The sequence below is a fragment of the Cryptomeria japonica genome, chromosome 2 (assembly GCF_030272615.1).
Source record: "Cryptomeria japonica chromosome 2, Sugi_1.0, whole genome shotgun sequence".
NCBI lineage: Eukaryota > Viridiplantae > Streptophyta > Pinopsida > Cupressales > Cupressaceae > Cryptomeria > Cryptomeria japonica.
The window spans coordinates 603,792,760-603,810,529 of NC_081406.1; the positions used below are offsets into that span (position 1 = coordinate 603,792,760).

The window sequence follows — 17,770 nt, forward strand, 5'->3', positions numbered from 1 at the left end:
TGAAGGATTTGTTTGCAGACTCTGAAGGGTTTATGAAAATGTTCATGAAGAAGTTATGAGAAAATTATAAATGTGTGATTTATGTGAGAGATATATGAAAGAGAGAAAAATGTTTATCATCCGTTGAAGAAGCAACATTCAAGTAGGTGGAATCTAGTTTTGTTGGAGGTTGGTTCTTCCCAAAAGAAGAGATTGGTGTCTCTTGCTGAGTTGATGCTCAATTTTGAGGATTGGTGTCTCTAGTAGGCTGGTGTCTACGTATTCTACAAGTGGGATTGGTGTTTCCAGTGGGTTGGAGCCTACAAATCATTTAAGTGGGAGTTGATGTCTCCAGTAGGTTGGTGCCTATAAAATTTGTAAGAGTAGTTTTATATAAGCAACATTTTGTCATAGTTTTCTTTCATTAGGGTTTCCATGTAAAATTGTGTGTTCTTGTGTTGCATAATCATTGGATTTTATGTTAATGATATTGTGCAATTAACATTATTGTGGTTTTTAGTTTGAAAAAGTAAATTTTGTCTTATATCGATTCACCCTCCCCCCCTCAGTATGAGCATGTGCTCATCAATTGGTATCAGAGTGGGGTCGCAAGTTCAAATTCCCTTGAGTAATGCTAAGGGGGAGATCGTTGGAGCATGTCCAACATCTCCACTTGATTCATGACATGGTTTAACAATCTCCTATGAGATCTTTAATTGGGATGGTAGTGGTTTCTTGAACAGGTACGCCTTTTGGAAAAAATGGCCAACTCAACTCTCAATAAAACTAGATTCATTGAAGGATGGCCAATTTATTGATATTATCTTAATCACAGCCATTGTGAAAGCCAAACCCCAAATGTTGTTATGTCATAAAACGCAAAAAATGTAAAGTTGTTTGGTTGTTAGTTGAGAAGCACCATTCACTTCTTTTTGACACCTTGTGCAATCCAATCTTTCAATATTATGCTACAAAAGCTTGGGAACAAAATTGATTGGATCGAACAATTGTATGCAAAGGTTAAGGAGATCTAAATGTTCATCACCAACCACCACATGTAATAAGGCATATTTAAATCATTTTCAAAATTGGCTATTGAAGATAAATGAAGCAATATAAAATTTTGTCTTTTAGTTTCGCTATTGTTACTTAAGTCATAATTTGATAGTGTCTTCTAATTCTTCTTTAAAGATTGTTTTTTATCAGTTTGCCTTCTATTTTTTAAAAGATTACTAAGACCCATTTTGCCTCTAACACAATAGTCCTAAGACGACTTCTAAAGGTTTTAGAGGCACTTCCTAACATACTTATTAGCCAAAATTGGTCCATATAGAGACAAAGCAACACTAAGAGGGCAACAAATATTAAGAGGATGATCTTAAATGCCTCTTAGTGAAATCATGTAGAGTATATCCTTAGTTTCACCAAGCCTGTTTTGAGTATGATTAGTTATACAAACATGGACAAGCCTTGCTTGGGAGAGATATATGATGACATCAACTCAATGATTAAAAAAATGAAGACTACCATAAATAAGAAAGAGCGAGACCTTAAAAACTTTCTTCAAACAAATGCACCAAATTATTGAAGAAAGATGGAACATAATGACCAACTATTCCTTCTGTACCAGTGAAAATTACCCATGTAGAGAAATATGAAGTCACCAAAGGGTACAAGGCAGCATTTCATAGACGCTATCCTAATCCTAATTTGCAAGGTGCAATCACGAGTGAGTTCATCATTTTTGTAGACTCGAATGGTCAAAGCATTGAGGCTTTTCATTATAAGTTCAAGAAAGATGCTCACGCTTGGTGTCACTTCCATGACCAACAATTCCAACACTTAAAAACCCCTCACAACCAAAATTTTATCACAAGCATGTTTAATAAACGAAAAACTTTAATCTTTATAGTTTTATTTATAGTTTTTTATATAGTTTATAGCTATAACTCTATATCTCTACTTTGTCATCATAGGTTACTAGTTCATCTACATCTTAGAGGAATTGGAAAGCATACTCTTTTATCCACTTGGTAAAGTGCAACAAATTGCACTCAAAAAGAGTAGAGAACTTCGTATACGTATACCTCTCTTCACACAAACAACAAGGCAGGGACACAAAGTTACACGATATGGAGCCAAAGCATACTAACTTGAATGCTTCCATTTCCCAACATATTGCACTTGAGGAGTCCAAAAGCAAAAACAGTTTTAGTGCGAATGACAATGGCACCGCTTTTAGTTCTTCAAATGTTTCTGCATCATCCAATGGTAATGCAGATGATAATATTGATGATTTAGAAAATCATATGACACTGAAAACTGATTCTTGAACTTGATATTGTTATTTTAATATTGAACTTGAAGTTTGAACAATGAATATTTTATAACATTTATCATTTAGGTTTTAAATGACATTTGAGTTTACGGTGGTTTTGTTGATTATATGATGTTATGTAGTATTCTACACTTGACTCCTATTTTTAAGCAAATATATGTATGATTTTTATATGTTTTTTGTGTAGACAAACCCAACCATAAAAAGTATTGTTAGATCCACTAACCAAGTCTACAAACCTGAACCAAAACTGGCAACTTAGGTTATACATGAGTAATTAGAAGTATCTACATTTTTTTTTTTTAATTATGAATATATCCTATTTAAATGTGCATTAGTTAAAAAAAAAATAGTACAATATTCAAAAGAAAAAAAGGGGAGGGTGGTAGAAAGGCACACCCACAAGTTGAACATATGGGCCTAGCCCTGAAAAAACTTTACAAAAACAAAAGACCTAACATCGTGGAAGCACATCCTGTAGTTCCCTGCCATCCCCGTCCCAAAAACTCTATGGATTATAGATTTCAACCCATAAGAAGTACTGAATACAATATCTTGTGCATTGACAGGTGAAACTTGTAGAAGACGGATACTTTTATTATTTTTGAAGTGATAAACTGATCTGCTCTGGCGTCCAATCAGAGCAACTGCAAGTTACTAATCAACAGTCAGCCCTACAGTCTTAACTGGTTCGCTTGCAAAACACAGCCTCTGATGCCCAAATATATACATACCCACAAATGTTGAATGTATCGTTTGAATGTTTATTTGCCTCAGATATCCATAATGGATAATTAGGCATTATGTGCCTCTTTGTGTGGCCCTCTAAATAGTGACCATGGAATTGGAATTCCGTATGTCATTCCCGTTGGTCAATTTGAAGGGAGGAACAAAATGGATCGAGCCTTTCGCCTGTGGATTGTTCTTCCAACAAAGTAGGCCCAGACATCAACCCCACAAAGTAATTTGCACTAGTCTTTAGAGTAGATAATGCAGCAATATTTCTAAGCCGGGAGTAGTTTTGTATAACTTTATAAATCATTCCAAAATTGTATGCATTGTATTTCCATGAGAAGGAATTCGCTTGGTTGCATATCTTGTCGGTAACTCTCCGGAATAAATGACATGAGACAATTCATATTAGATAACTAGTTTCTTGCATTGTGTGAATTCTTGAGCAATAAACACACTGTTGAATGAATATGGGGTAGTCCAGGAAGTTAATCAGCTTGATTATTGCAGGAAAAAGAAACGAAAAATGTTGGGGTATCTGAATGCAACTTACCAATGCGGATGGATGAAAACGGGGCCGAGACTGAAGAAGAAGAATCGTCTACATTTCTGGGCTTTCTTCAATATTCAATATGTCCCGCGCTCGTACCAAGCACGCTTTCTTTGAATTATTTAAAAAACCACAAGTAAATGTTATGACTTGTTTTAAGTTCTTAAATAGCCTTTCTAGATCGTCTTCAAACGCTCCAAAAAAATTAAGTCTCTCTTTTTAACGCCCTTTTTCATCTACATTTACACTTTACCGTGATCATGGTGGGCCCATTATGAGTTCCATTTAAATGTTTGAAAATAATTTTTTTATTTACATTTAGGCTTTACCATGATTATGCTGAGCCCATTCTGAGTTCCATCTAAATGTTTAGGATAGAAATTTTTTATTAGAAGTGAAGAATTTGATAAAAAAATTATAGTAATTGTATGTTTTCTTTAGTAAAGTTTGTAATGATATATGTGAAGTTTTTATTTTACAAAAGAGATACATTTTAATCATTTTGTTGCATTTAAAGTAGCATATTTATATTTTTTAAAGATTAGATTCTCAAGTAAGGAGGGAAAAATATCTCACTTAGGGTTTTTGTCTTTTGTTTGTGTACTTTGACTCTTCATTGTTGTATTACCTTGCATCATATCGCATTTATTGTGGGATTTTTTAGATTAGCTTTAAATGGTCTTGGCCAATTCCAACCTAGCAGTTTTTGTTGGTGTAGATAATTTGGCAATTGTGAACAATGGCTCTTCTAAGCAAGTATCTCCATAAATTTGTGCCAAAGGTTTTTCACAAGGTATGCCTTCTAGAGCCCCCATAGATGTGGTTTTAGTGACCCCAGAATTTGATTTTGTATGTTAATGGCTAGAGCAACATATTCTTATTGGTTATTTTGTTGGGAGGCACCCCCTAAAAACATACTACGACATTAGAATACCGAAACTTGGCCTCCTAATGGGGTCCGCCTTGAAGGAGTCCAAAATCTCACTAAAAGGTTTATTCATTTTTGTTTTGTTGAAGTTAGGCATGTCTAGGCTATTTTTCAACATGGCCCTTGGTATGTATAACCGTCTCTTTTCCTCTTTCAACCTTGAACTCAAGACTTCTCTATCTCAAATAATAAGAAACTTTGTGTGTATGTCTGGCTTGAGTTTTTTGGTCTCCCTTTGCCTCAATGTTAACATTTTCTTCTTGGTATTGCTTCTTCCGTAGGGTAGGCTATCTATGTTGCGTCATATCACTTTTATCAAGCTTGACCCCAAAAACAAGTCTACATGGAAGTTGATTTATCTTGAGATCTCGAGGAATCGATTATATTCAAATTAGTAGTCTTCACCGTACCCAACAAGTGTTCTATCTAAACTTGTTGAACACTTTGCTTCTGGTGCCAATCATCTATGCATAAAATCAAGGATTACCCACTACCAATTCCTAGGGTTAAGACTCCCTTCTAGGTCTCTAACCCTCTGCAAGCTTTTGGTCAAATATTATTTTGAAAATGTTGTGAAAATTGATTAAACAATTGTGATAAATAGGTAAGTGTACCAAGATGCTAGACAATTTAGTGGCCACTCGTAAAAAAAATCCTAAAACATATTGTTGGTGTAAATTATGTCTCATAATTACACTTTACTTAAGTTGACTTAGGATAATGCATCTCATAGTAGTTTGCATACAAGACACTTAGGGAAGTGTGCACATAGGGAAGTTGCTTGTAGGAGAAATTCCACCTTTTGTGGTTTTATCTTGTTGTCACATTCCAACTTCGGTGGGCGATCCACCTCTTGTGGAATATTTTATTATTTCTCCTACCTACCCTCACCTACCCTTGTTTCTCATTGGGCCACATGTCATGATTGTGTGTTTACATATCTATATGGCCTTGCCTTTATATGCAGACTCATCTTCATTGTATGGTTTATCCAATTGATCATTTTTTGCATCTTGATGAGAAATACAGTTTGTCAATGCCAATCTTTCTCTCTCTTGGTTTGTGTTATTCATTGGGCTCTAGATCTTTGGTTATTTTTTGCAAATTCATACACAAACAAAACATATACATTGTTTTTGAAAATTCAAAAACCACGTACATGTTAAGGCTCAAAAAATCCAAGCCTAAATACGATCGAGTTTTGTTCATTTTAAATAACCCAATTGAGCTTTGTTTATTGTAAATAACTCAATCGGGTTTTGGTTATTTATTTAAAATAAATAAAACTCAATTGGGTTTTCTTTAATAAAAATAACCTGATCGTGTTTTATTTGATAAGAAAAAACCGATCTTTTCATACCCATATCTCGTGATTCCTTGCATCTTTCACTTGCTCAAAATTCCTTAAAACACAAGGGGTTTTGAGGAGATATCACTCTCCCACCAATATGGCATACCACAATCAAGGTAAGAGGCATTTTTTGTCCATTAGATTCAATATGCATTTGGATTTTCACAAAAATTGATTTTTTTGTCAATTTCATGTTTTTTTAATAATTGGAAGCAAATCATGTAAACCATTATACTCAACAAAATTTTGAATGAAAATATGCCTCAGGAAAACCCTAAGATGGCCAACCCTCCAACCCCTCCTAAAAACCCTTAACAAGCTAACCAAAATGATCTATTGGGGTATTTAGAAGAAAATAAAGCTATAATTTTTTAGTTAGTGGCAAGATTCAGGGCTTCAATAGCTAACCAACATTACATATCCCTTACCATAGCATTCAAAGCAATGTTAACAAATATTGACACAATTACCAATCAAATTACCCAATAGAAAATATAAAGAGATTTATGTTGTTAATATTATGCAATGGGATTAAATCATATGATGCTATGAAAATTAAAGAGATAAGAAAAGCACAAATATGTGCTCTTTTTATTGATTCTAGAACCAATGAACCTCTTCCCACAAATTCTAAGAGGATTCCAATACATTGGTGTAACCATGATGCCATAAAAAATAATATTTGGAATAGGTGTTGGATGGTTTTTGACCAACCTCCTTGTAATAATTATGAGGTACCACTCTATTTCTTTAGAAAACTATATTTTGAGTTTATCCTTAATCAAATTCCCAATTACTTCGATATGAGGGAGTTTTAGGGCAGAGGTGGAGGATCTGCCCAAGATAGACCAAGTATTAGGCAAGTGATAACCATCAAAATCAAAGACCAAGTGCTAGCATGCAAACCTGTTCACCATGTGGTGGCTCCAACATCTGTCAAGGAGAGTATAGACATACAGAATTTGCATGAAATTATTAGCTTGACTGACACCATCATCCAACATGGCATGTAGTTATTTGAACCTCCTACCTTAGATGATGATGCAACAACTCAACCATCTAGCTCTAGCGCCCCTAGCTCTCACATGTGTTCAAACTAATGCCATGTATGCTTTGGAATAAATAGTGATGTAGAGGATGCAGATGATTCAACCTCCCATGTGTGTTTGCATTGTCAATGTAGATGTTATGGGAATAGCAAGGGTCATCGGGGTGGTGTACCTAATGATGTGGCATTAATGGATAACTTGCTAGATTAGGTGTACTATGGTGTTCAAGTGTAGGTATGTTGATTTGAATTTATAACATTTTATGTATTAATACTTAAAATTTGTAAGTGTAAATAGATTTCTAATTATAGATTGAATTATTTGATGCAAACATTATGCATTTCAAGATGTAGTGCCACAAGGTGGTACATCATTAACCATTCCTACAATAACTTGTACACTTGCATTTGTATTAGGACTATCTGATGTTCTTTACGTCTATCCTACATTCATTAAGATTGACCTGCATTCATTATGAATGAACTAGGTTCATCGAGGTTGTCCTAGATTCTTTAAGGATCTCCTAGGTTTAGCAGGTTTGTCCTACATTCATTATCAGCTCATTCATGCCAAAAATATGTAAGAAGTGTCAATTTTGTTCAATGAAAATTTGTAATATTGTATAACTTTTTTCTTTTCTTTTTTGTGGGCATAAACTGTTAGCGCCAACACATCCAAGTGGGTAGGTTTATAATAGATATGATCCTCTTTCACTTTCCAACCTCCTCAAATGTTTCAAGCCACACTGTATTGACGCTTTCTCTTAAGTGCTCTAAGTGCAAAATGTAGTTAAACTTTGGTGGACTATTTCTCAAAATTTGTGGAACCTAAGAAAAGTTTGTATGAACCTTCAGAGTCACCTAAGGCCCCCCTACAATAACCTCTCTCAATTTTTGAAGACTCCTATTCAATTGATCGCGATGACAAGTTTTCAAATGTTGCAAAAAATGTCAATCTTATTTAATGAAAAGTTGCAATATTGCATAACTTTCATTTTGTTTGTCAAAAGAACAAACCATTAGTGTCAACACATTTGGATGGGTGGTTTTATGCTATACATTCTCCTATTTTGGATACCAACATGCCTAAACTTTCCAGCCCATGCCCTACCAACACTTTCTCTCAAGTGCCCTAAGTCTAAAATATTGTCAAACTTTGTCAGGCTATTCCTTGGAAATCGTGGAACCTAATAAAGTTTTGTTCAAACTTGTAAGGTCATGTGAGGACCCTCTACAATGAAATCTGTCAATTTTTGAAGACTCTTATTCAATTGATTGTGATGACAAGTTTCCAAATGTTGCAAAAAGTGTCAATCTTGTTTAATGAAAAGATATAATATTGCATATATTTCATTCTTTTTCTCACGAGCATGAACTGTTAGCACAAAAACATTTGGGTGGGTATTTTTATGCTAGGAATGCTCCTATTTCACTTACCAACTCGCTTGAATGTTCTAGTCCATATCCTACTGACTTTTTCTTTTAAGTGCCCTAAGTGCAAAAGACTATCAAACTTTGACAGGTTTTACCTTGAAAAATATGGCACATATGAATGTATTTTCTAAACCTACAAGGGTCACATGAGGCCCTCTACAATAACCTCTCTTATTTTTTCAAAAATCAAACCCATTTTCTTGTGGCAACAATTTTTCTATTGATACAAAAATTGCCAGATGCATGTAATGAGAAGTTGCATTATTGCATAACTTTGGCTTCATTCATCATGGCCCCAAACCATCAATTTCAGCACATCCGAGTGGGTGGTATTTTTATAATAATGTTCCTTTTCTCTTCCCAAATCACCCAAACGCTTTGGGCCATACCCTACTGACACTTTCTCTTATGTTCCCTAAGTGTAAAAATAGTAAAACTTTTTATGAGTTTTTTTTTGAAACCGTGACACATATGAATGTATCGTCTAAACCTATAGGATCACATGAAGCCCTTGTACAATAACCTCTCTCATATTTTCAAGACTCAACCCCATTTTCTTGGGGAAACTATTTTTCATTGATGAAAAAATTGTCAGATGCATGCAATGAAAAGTTGTAATGTCACATAACTTTGGTTTTGTTTGGCATGGGCCTAATCCATTAGCGCCAACATGTTTGTGTAAGCAAGCTTGTTCTAGGAATGCTCCTATTTTTCTTCCCAACTCACTCAAACACTTCGAGCCATACCCTACCGATGCTTTCTCTTAAGTGCCTTAAGTGCAAAAAACTGTCAAAGTTTGATAGGTTGTATCTCAGAAACCATGTCACATACAAATGTACCATCTAAACCTATAGGGTCATGTGAGGCCCCTCTAGAGTAACCTCTCTCATATTTTCAATACTCAAACCATTTTTTTCAAGGCAACAATTTTCTTGTTGATGCAAAAATCATCAAATGCATGCAATGAAAATTTGCATGGTAGCCTTATTTTCTATTTGTGTGTCATGGGGTTGAAACATAAATACAAACACATTCAGGTGGGCATGTCTACGCTAGGAATTCTCCTATTTCACATTTCAAGTTGCCCCAACGTTTCGAGCCATACCCCACCAACACTTTCTCTTAAGAGCCATAAGTGCAACAATGTCTCTAAAGTTTTAAAAAAAGCATCAAATATAGTAAGTAACAAATTCATCATCCATGGACTACTCGTCGATGTAAATTTATCAAAACATAATACAACTTCTGCAACAATCTAATCAATTAGAAACCTGCGTCATATTGCACAAAAGGTTAAGATGTGATATCATAACAAACCTTAATCTTTATTTCATATGCAATATCCAAATCATATACTTCACCAATGGAAGCTTTGAACTTGTCCATGCAATCTTCAGCATGTCTCATCATCCTCCAATCCATCTTGAACTTTCCTCACATAATGTTATCTTTTATAATAATTGGCACCAAAAAAATGAACAAGAAACAACCTTCATATATAAATAATTAAGCATATCTAACACACGGGGGCTTCACCTGCAAACAATATTATATCACTTGTGTCCATATTGGGGGGTTTAATATCCCAAAAATCCAAAGCAAGATATTGCAGATATATTAAGGATGTAGGGGTTTTATAAATTATTATCCCAAATATAAATATTCCTAGGTATTTTTTATTCATCAAATATCAAATTAGGGGTTGGACATTGGACTTCCACATGTTTCGTCATCGGTGGATTGTGAGAGTCAAACAATTCATACAATGATTCCACATGTCTAACATGGTCAGACAACCTCACCCATTCCTAAGTCGTTGGAACGTGTGAGAAGCATCATGACATTTCGAGAATCATCTACTATACACATGTGTACATCCACATGGGCTTCCCTTTCTACAACCAAGTCACTTGCAACCTTCTCCTTGGGTCATTAAGGTATTTCAAAAGCTTTAGCTATAACAAATGCTTTTGTCAATGGTAATTCATTCTGATGTGTGCATCCGCATATGCATTATCAAGTCAACAAGATGAGATTTGAACTTTATTGGAACTCAAAATTTCACCGACAAGCTTCATTTTGCTAAGTGTATTTCACTCAAAAGTAGGGGTAAAAAGCAAGAACAATTTCAACATAGCCACAAATTGGCACCACAGAGGACAAGTTGGATGCACTAAATGCATATTTGAATTTAGATAATATTTATTCGAGTCAAATAGTGTTCATTTAGAAGATGGGAGGTGGCTAAACAATGAAGTGGAAGGATGTTGAATATCCGAACAATTGAGAGGGGGGTAAATCAATTGATGGTAAAAAATCTCTCTTTAAACTTAATTCACAGATTCAGAATAACTAGCAAAATTTATATAACAGATAAACATGAAAGCATGTGCACAAAATAAATTAGACACAAGAAACACCAAAATTTACGTGGAAAACCCAAGAAGGGAAAAACCACAAAGAATGCTAATTCTCAATATATAAACACCAATTAAGGTGATTTTTACAAAGGATGGGTCACTACTAGGATGCTCACTACCCAAAAAGACTCACTGCCTAGAAAGAGGCTCATTGTTGAAGAGAGAAAGATACAAGAAACTCCACCATTGAAAACATAGTTTGCACTACCAGAACTGCTTCCAATATCGATTTGCAACACAACACATCACAAAAATTGGAATTTGATATTAATGACAACATATAGCATAATGCTAACAAAGAAAACCTCATAGAAACCCACAACTTCAATTCATTATCAAGATTTATAGTCGAAGAGGACTGAGGAACAATACTTAATCGGGTATTTAGAAAAATTATTGTCCCCTCCATTGAACTATTATTCCATTTATTTGTTTTAACTTATTAATGTCGACCATGGACAACACTATTTTGTCTATCAAAACAATCAGCGAACTAGGATGAAGAACCATCATCTGATATGTAACCAAGAGCTATTGAAGATTGATTACAGTTTACAATATCTAACAATATCAATAGAAAAATACAAGAAAAAATACCCATGAGTGAGTATGGAGACCTCAAATAGAGATAAAGAAATTGTCACAACAACATAAAATATTAAAAAACTAGGTTTTTTTTTAACACAAGTACTGCCATAGGGAGGCAACTCCCATATATTAAAAAATAAAAAACAAGTACATAGATAATAAGAGGGGGAACACGGGGGGGATCAATGATACAAATAGCCAATCCCCTTTCCAATCACTTTCAACCTTTCTATAATCTCTGCAGGGAACAGATCACCATTATCCCTTATGAAGGCCTCAAACTCATCCAAGTTGTATTTTTGGCCTACCCCAACTTTGAATAACTTCCATGCTTTAGTCATTTTGGTCTTTTTGCCTTTTGCATTAAGATAAAAAAAACTAAGCATGATATTTGATTTTGGCACAATCTCAAGGGTCTCTAGCACAGTCTTGACACCTTCAACATTCTCCTCCTTCAATGTGCAATGCACAATACCATAGGCATTAATGGCATATCCCAAAATCTGGACGATGGGGGAGAACAGGTTCTCATAAACAATTCGATTATGTACATGCCCGTTAGCCTAGAAATTTGTCCCTAAAATGTTTATCACAAACATATTCTCCTCCTCTTTCCCTTTGTTGAATAGGCAAACAATTTGATCCTCTGGCAATTCTTTGAGATTGATTGTGCATACACACAAACACTTAACACCAAATGATTTTTCCAATTTTTGTACACAGACTTGATGAAGGAATCACAACTTTATAGCCTTCATATCCTAACAATTGAAACAAATCTCAAAACATCGCTCTTCAGGATCTCTTTGTAAAATGTGTGCCCAAATCTTGAGTCTACTACTATTTGTCTAGGCAAATCGTCGACATTTTGTTCAAAAGTATAAGACCCTTTCATCCATCTACCACCTGTTATGTTTCAAACCTGCATTTTATACCTTTGACTGCAAAAATAGATACGATTGGAGAATTCAATCAATTATTTTTTAGTTCTAGCAAAAAATCAACTCATCAAGCTCACATCGAGCTCCAATGTAATCTTTTTTCATCCTTTTTGTGGCCTCACAGATGACAAACTCTGCCGCCAAAATAGAGATTTGCAATCTTACGAAATGCAATTGCAGTTTCATGTAAAGCCATGTCATTCTTTCCAGGTGACCAATGTTGATTTATACTTATCTCAAACCAAAAGATGTCATAAATCATGCCTCGGTAACCCCAATTGGAATGCCAAGGAAAAGAAACAATTCCTCAAGGAAACTGCCAAGGAAAATAAACACCCTCATTGACTCTTAATTTCCCCATTTCCAAATTAACCCCTTCATGTGTAAATTTTACTTACTCTCTTTTTTCATTTACTTATGGATGCACCAGGATGAACATACACATCATTTCATAGCAATATTATAACCAAACTTTTGATTTTTTTATTATAATTTTATCCATTACTTAACCAATAGGTACATGTGGATTGAAATGCAAATGGATCCAAATGTGGATATGGAATATTTAATTGTTACTAGTGAAGAAAATTTTGTTGTTGGCATGGTCATTTGTTGAAAAGATTATACACTTGCTAACATTCATCATGAAATTGTGGATGATGAACTCATTGAATATCCTTTTGATTTTATCAATTGGCTTGGGCATCCTTTAAATATAAAGAAAGAACCAAAAAGGAAAGCTACAACAACACTTATAGGAATTAAGAGGAAACGTGACACAATGGATGTTGGTATGCTAGAGTCAAATATAGTAGAAAGTACACCAAACCCTCAACACAATAGAGTGTGGAGGAAGGTATGCATAATTATCCAAGAGTTGGAGATGGGTTTGATTCAGTGGAACAAACCATAGTTGTTGATCCTGATATATTGGCATCTTAGAATAAGAAAGAGAATATTTGAATGGTGTAAAGGGGAAATTTTGATTTGGAAATTTGCAACATAGAAGAAGAAATCACCAAATTAATTTTCATTTTTGGGGGAGGAATTCCTTTACATTCAAAAGAGGGGAGGAATCCACTAGATTCAGTCACAAATTAGATAAGGATTGAATACCAAGTGGATTGATTGATTATGATGTGTTTTTCCCTCTTTTGTAAGTTGAAATGTTGTTTTAGGGTAACATGTCAAAATTAAAGACAAAAATGAGAAAATAATGAGCTACAGGCCGAGGATTTTGTCATGCACCTGGATCTAAGTAATATAAGCTAATTTAGATCTACCTTGCAAAAATACCCCAAAAAAGTAGGGACCGTGATGCGGCAACATAGTCCTCCAAATTTTCCGCACACCAAAAAGGGTTGTTTCATCTCTGTGTGTGAAGCTTATTCTGAGAAGTACAACTACACACATGTTTCTTGCACACAGAAAGAAAGGGAAATAGGTTGGGAATAGGGGCTTGCCTTAGGTCAAAACTTGGTTTTGGAATCAACCATGAAATTGAGATAAATGTAATTGAAATGATTGAAAGGAAATGTTCTCCTTTTGAGGGAGATGTTGAATTATGACTGAAAATTGAATGATTATACCTGCTTGTGAAGTTTTTCTTGCCTCCACATGGAATTAGGGTTTCATAAAATAGGATGCAAGTCTCCAATTCAATGCTTGAAGTTTGACTTTATTGTTGCTACAAGGCTTGAAGGAAAACTGAAAATGCTTAATTGCTCTTGAATGCTTGAATACTTGATCTCTTGTGTGCTTGAATTCTTCTCAATTCTTGTGTTTGTTCAAATGAGAGGGGAAATCCTCTTTATATAGCCCATTTGGAAAATTAACTAATTTTCTGACATGAGTCGACACGAAGAGGGGAATCTGCTCAAATTTGAAATGTTAAAAAGGGTTTAAAGAGGGCCCATTTTAGGGAGGACCATGGTGCCATGCCCTGGTCCTACCCTATTTTGGGTCAGGATCAACATTCCCAAGGGGGTGCCAATCAAGGTTTTTGATGTTTGTAATGTGTATGAGCATAATCAGGTCTTCAATTAGGCCAAGGGGCACAAACACTAAGGTGAAGACCCAAATGCGGTTAAAATTGAAAGGGGTGTAATTTTAGGACGCTACATTTAGCCCCCACTTTAATGAGAGTATGAAGTCAATCATACTCTCAGTAAATTACAAAGGCTTCACATTGAAATACTTTCACCAAGTCGTCAAGGAGGCGAGATACACCAAGCCTCCAATGGACTTTAGGATCTCACAACTTCAATGACAAGGTAAAAGGGAAGATCATGAGAGAGAAAGAGAGAACCATGACTGCAACTAGTAAGGTTCTCTTACTATGAGTCATGAAAAGAAAAATACCATAAATTACAAAGCAAAAGCTAAGTAACTTCAAGTATCAAGATATGCAAGAGAGAGAATCATTGAGCAGAGTGTATGCCCGCACGTTAAAGCGACTATGTATGCCTTGTCGGGAGAAATTGCTTTGAGGTAGGATACACCCAAAAAGGCAAGCACATTATCACAATAATTAAGCCCCCAAGAGAGGACAAATCAAAGGATAATAAACACAAAACAAAAAGCAAAGGGTGGTTTCACTTAACTATGGGGTCAGTATGTTTTTTATGATAACTCACGTATATCTTGTATATATATTATGCATAGAATTATCCTCATCCCCCAAAGAGAGAAAACCACCATGGAAACAAGGGACACATGTGCCTTTTGAGTCAACATGGGAGAGACCAAAATAGATCTCAATGCTTTGCATCATCCTCAAGTAGACAACACTAGGGACAACAAATAGAAGGTCACAAACAAGCAAGAGAGGAGAGAGAGAGAATCTATGGTGCTAATGAAGCTAATCAAGCACGTCATCCGCAACCCAATCTAGCTCATCATTATTTCGGGAAGCTGGACAATATGCAAGAGGAGCCACCTTGAGCACGGTAGATGGAGCTATCACAAGTTCCAAACAAGGACCATGCTCTAATGATGAGTCACTTTGTTTGTTACTGGGAGCTAGGATTAATGCTTTTGAAAATTGTTTAGATAAATCATTTTCAACATCAACATATTCATATTTATCATAAAAAATATGAGGATCAACATTTTTCATTATTAACAACATTCTCACCTATTTCTTAATCAAGATCAATAAAAACAGGAGCTTTAATAGGAATAGAACTTGAACCACCATTTGTCTTAAGAATTTTGTGTCTTGGAGAATTAGGTTGAACATCCCCATTAGGAGAAAATGGAATTATGTCTTAGGAGAAGAAATAGTTTGGGAAGCAAGTTCACGAGCTCTAGCACGATGTCTCCGTTGGTGTTCTCTCGCACAATGGTTTCGTTTAGTTCTAGCTGAAGGTTGTGAAGGTTTAGATTCATTAGGTATAGGCTTGTTTTCTTCTTTTACAGAAGTATGCATAGGAGGAGGTCTTTTAGGTTGATCAATAGGAGAGGTCGATCGCTTCCCTTTGTAAGATGTAGGAGGCGGAACCACACCATATAAAGGAATAATGGGAGGTGTAGGAGACCGAGTCCATCATGAGAAAAAAAATGGGACTACCCTTAAGAGGAATAGCTTGACACTTGGGAGTAGGAGCATCTCTATCCTTGGGAGAAAGAGTGGACTAATCCATAGGAGAAGGAATGGATTTTTCCTTAGGAAAAAAATATCGCTTTCCTTAGGAGGAAAGATAGTCTTATCCTTAGGTGAAGAAATAGATTCCTCTTTGGGGAGAAGATTATTTCTTTCCTTAGGAGGAAGAATAATCGTATCCTCAAGAAGAGGTATATGATCAACAAGAGGAAGGCTAAGTGTTGGATTTCTAGGTTTACTCAATGACAAAATCATCTCATTTTTCCATTTCTGATATGACTTAAAGAGATCATCACTTCGAGGTTGAAGAGGTTGGAACTGTTCAGACCAAGAATAATCAAGACAAACATCTCCATGTCTCACCGTAGGTTGATATATGCTATGATTAACAGTTATGATTTTATCATTATGAGGAAATTTCAAACACTTATAAATAGTAGAAGTGATCGCTTTCATGGAAGAGAGCCAAGGATGTCCCAACTTCACACAGAATTGATCCAATGTAGGAATGATAGAAAATTTAACATCTAAGCATCTAATGCTAACATCAATAGGAAGTTTGATAGCCATAAAAAACTTTAACTACCACATCAGTAGCATCATATATCACTTGATGCAATTGCAAAGTATAAAGAAATTCTTCAGTTATCACATTAGCCATGCAAGCTGGATCAATAAACACTCATCAAGGAGGTATGCCTTTGATTTTCACAATTATATATAATGGGCCATCAAGTGCTTTAATAGTCTCACTAGGATCAAATGTAATGCACAAGTCCTTAGGGGGTTCTTTTTTATCTATAAGGTTCACCATATTATTAGACTCAAGGCCAACATCATTGGGAGAGAAGGCAAGATGATCAGTCTCAATCACATTAGTGGAATAGGAAGGTAAAGGATTAGTGAAAATTTGAAGGTTTTGATTAGGAGAAGCTATTGATTTATTTCCTTTATCATTCGCACTAGCCACATATATTGTATTGTTATCAATCAAATCTTGAATCTTACTTCTCAAAGAATAACACTTTTCGATGTCACGACCAAGTTGACGATGGTATTGGCTAAAGGATTCAAAATCAAAGTAGGGTGAGGATGTCTTATATGGATCAATTGGTTTGATAAGGGGAAGTTTCAACATATTCCTTTGTAACAATTCAAACATAATACTATGCAAAGATTCATTAAGAGGAGTGAATTATTTCCTAAAGTATCTGGAAAAAGGTGACACGCTTGTTGTGGCTACTACTTGAGTGTTGTTGTTGTCATTGAATTTGATAAATCCCTTGTTTGGTTTGAACTTTGCAAAAGGTTGTTGAGCACTTTCACTTTTATCATTTGGAGCCATTGAAGAAGATGATTATTCCAATTGACTCATGGTAAGATGATAGTTGTGAAGTACTGCACATAATTGTGTAAAGGAATTAAACTCAGAAAAGAGAAGTTTATCCCTAGTATATTTTTGTAAATTAGCATTACAAATCTTTTGAATATCTTGATCAGGCATAGGAAAATAAATTAGAGAATACAATGCTTATATCTGCCAATAAAATCTGTCACTTTTTCTTTCACTCCTTGCTTACAATGCATCAAGTCATTCAAAGTAATTTTAGGACCAATATTATTGTGAAATTGTTGAATAAAAGCATTAGCCAATTGTTGAAAAGAAGTAATATAATAAGGAGGAAAATAACAATATCATTGCAAAGCTTTATCCCTTAATGTTCTAGTAAACAATTTAGCCAACAATCTTTGGTCATGAGAAAAGTCCCTACACAAAGTTTGAAATATTTTAACATGAGTCAAAGGATCATCTTTTCCATTATAAATCTCCAATCGAGGGACTTCCACATGTTTAGG

The 17,770-nt window shown here is 35.0% G+C and overlaps 1 protein-coding gene across 5 annotated transcripts in view; it reads right to left on the reverse strand.

The window, feature by feature from the left end:
- Nucleotides 1–3,788, reverse strand: part of LOC131062991 (ATP-dependent DNA helicase SRS2-like protein At4g25120) — a 224,596-nt gene extending 220,808 nt beyond the window's left edge. For 3 of the 5 annotated variants that reach the window (XM_057996739.2, XM_057996738.2, XM_057996736.2), the window contains exon 1: nucleotides 3,603–3,787. The gene's annotated coding sequence lies outside the window, so the exon portion shown is untranslated. Of the gene's footprint in view, nucleotides 1–3,602 lie in introns of all 5 variants that reach the window. The other 2 variants (XR_009111007.2, XM_057996740.2) reach the window with 1 other exon arrangement.
- Between the last annotated feature and the right edge of the window lie 13,982 nt (nucleotides 3,789–17,770).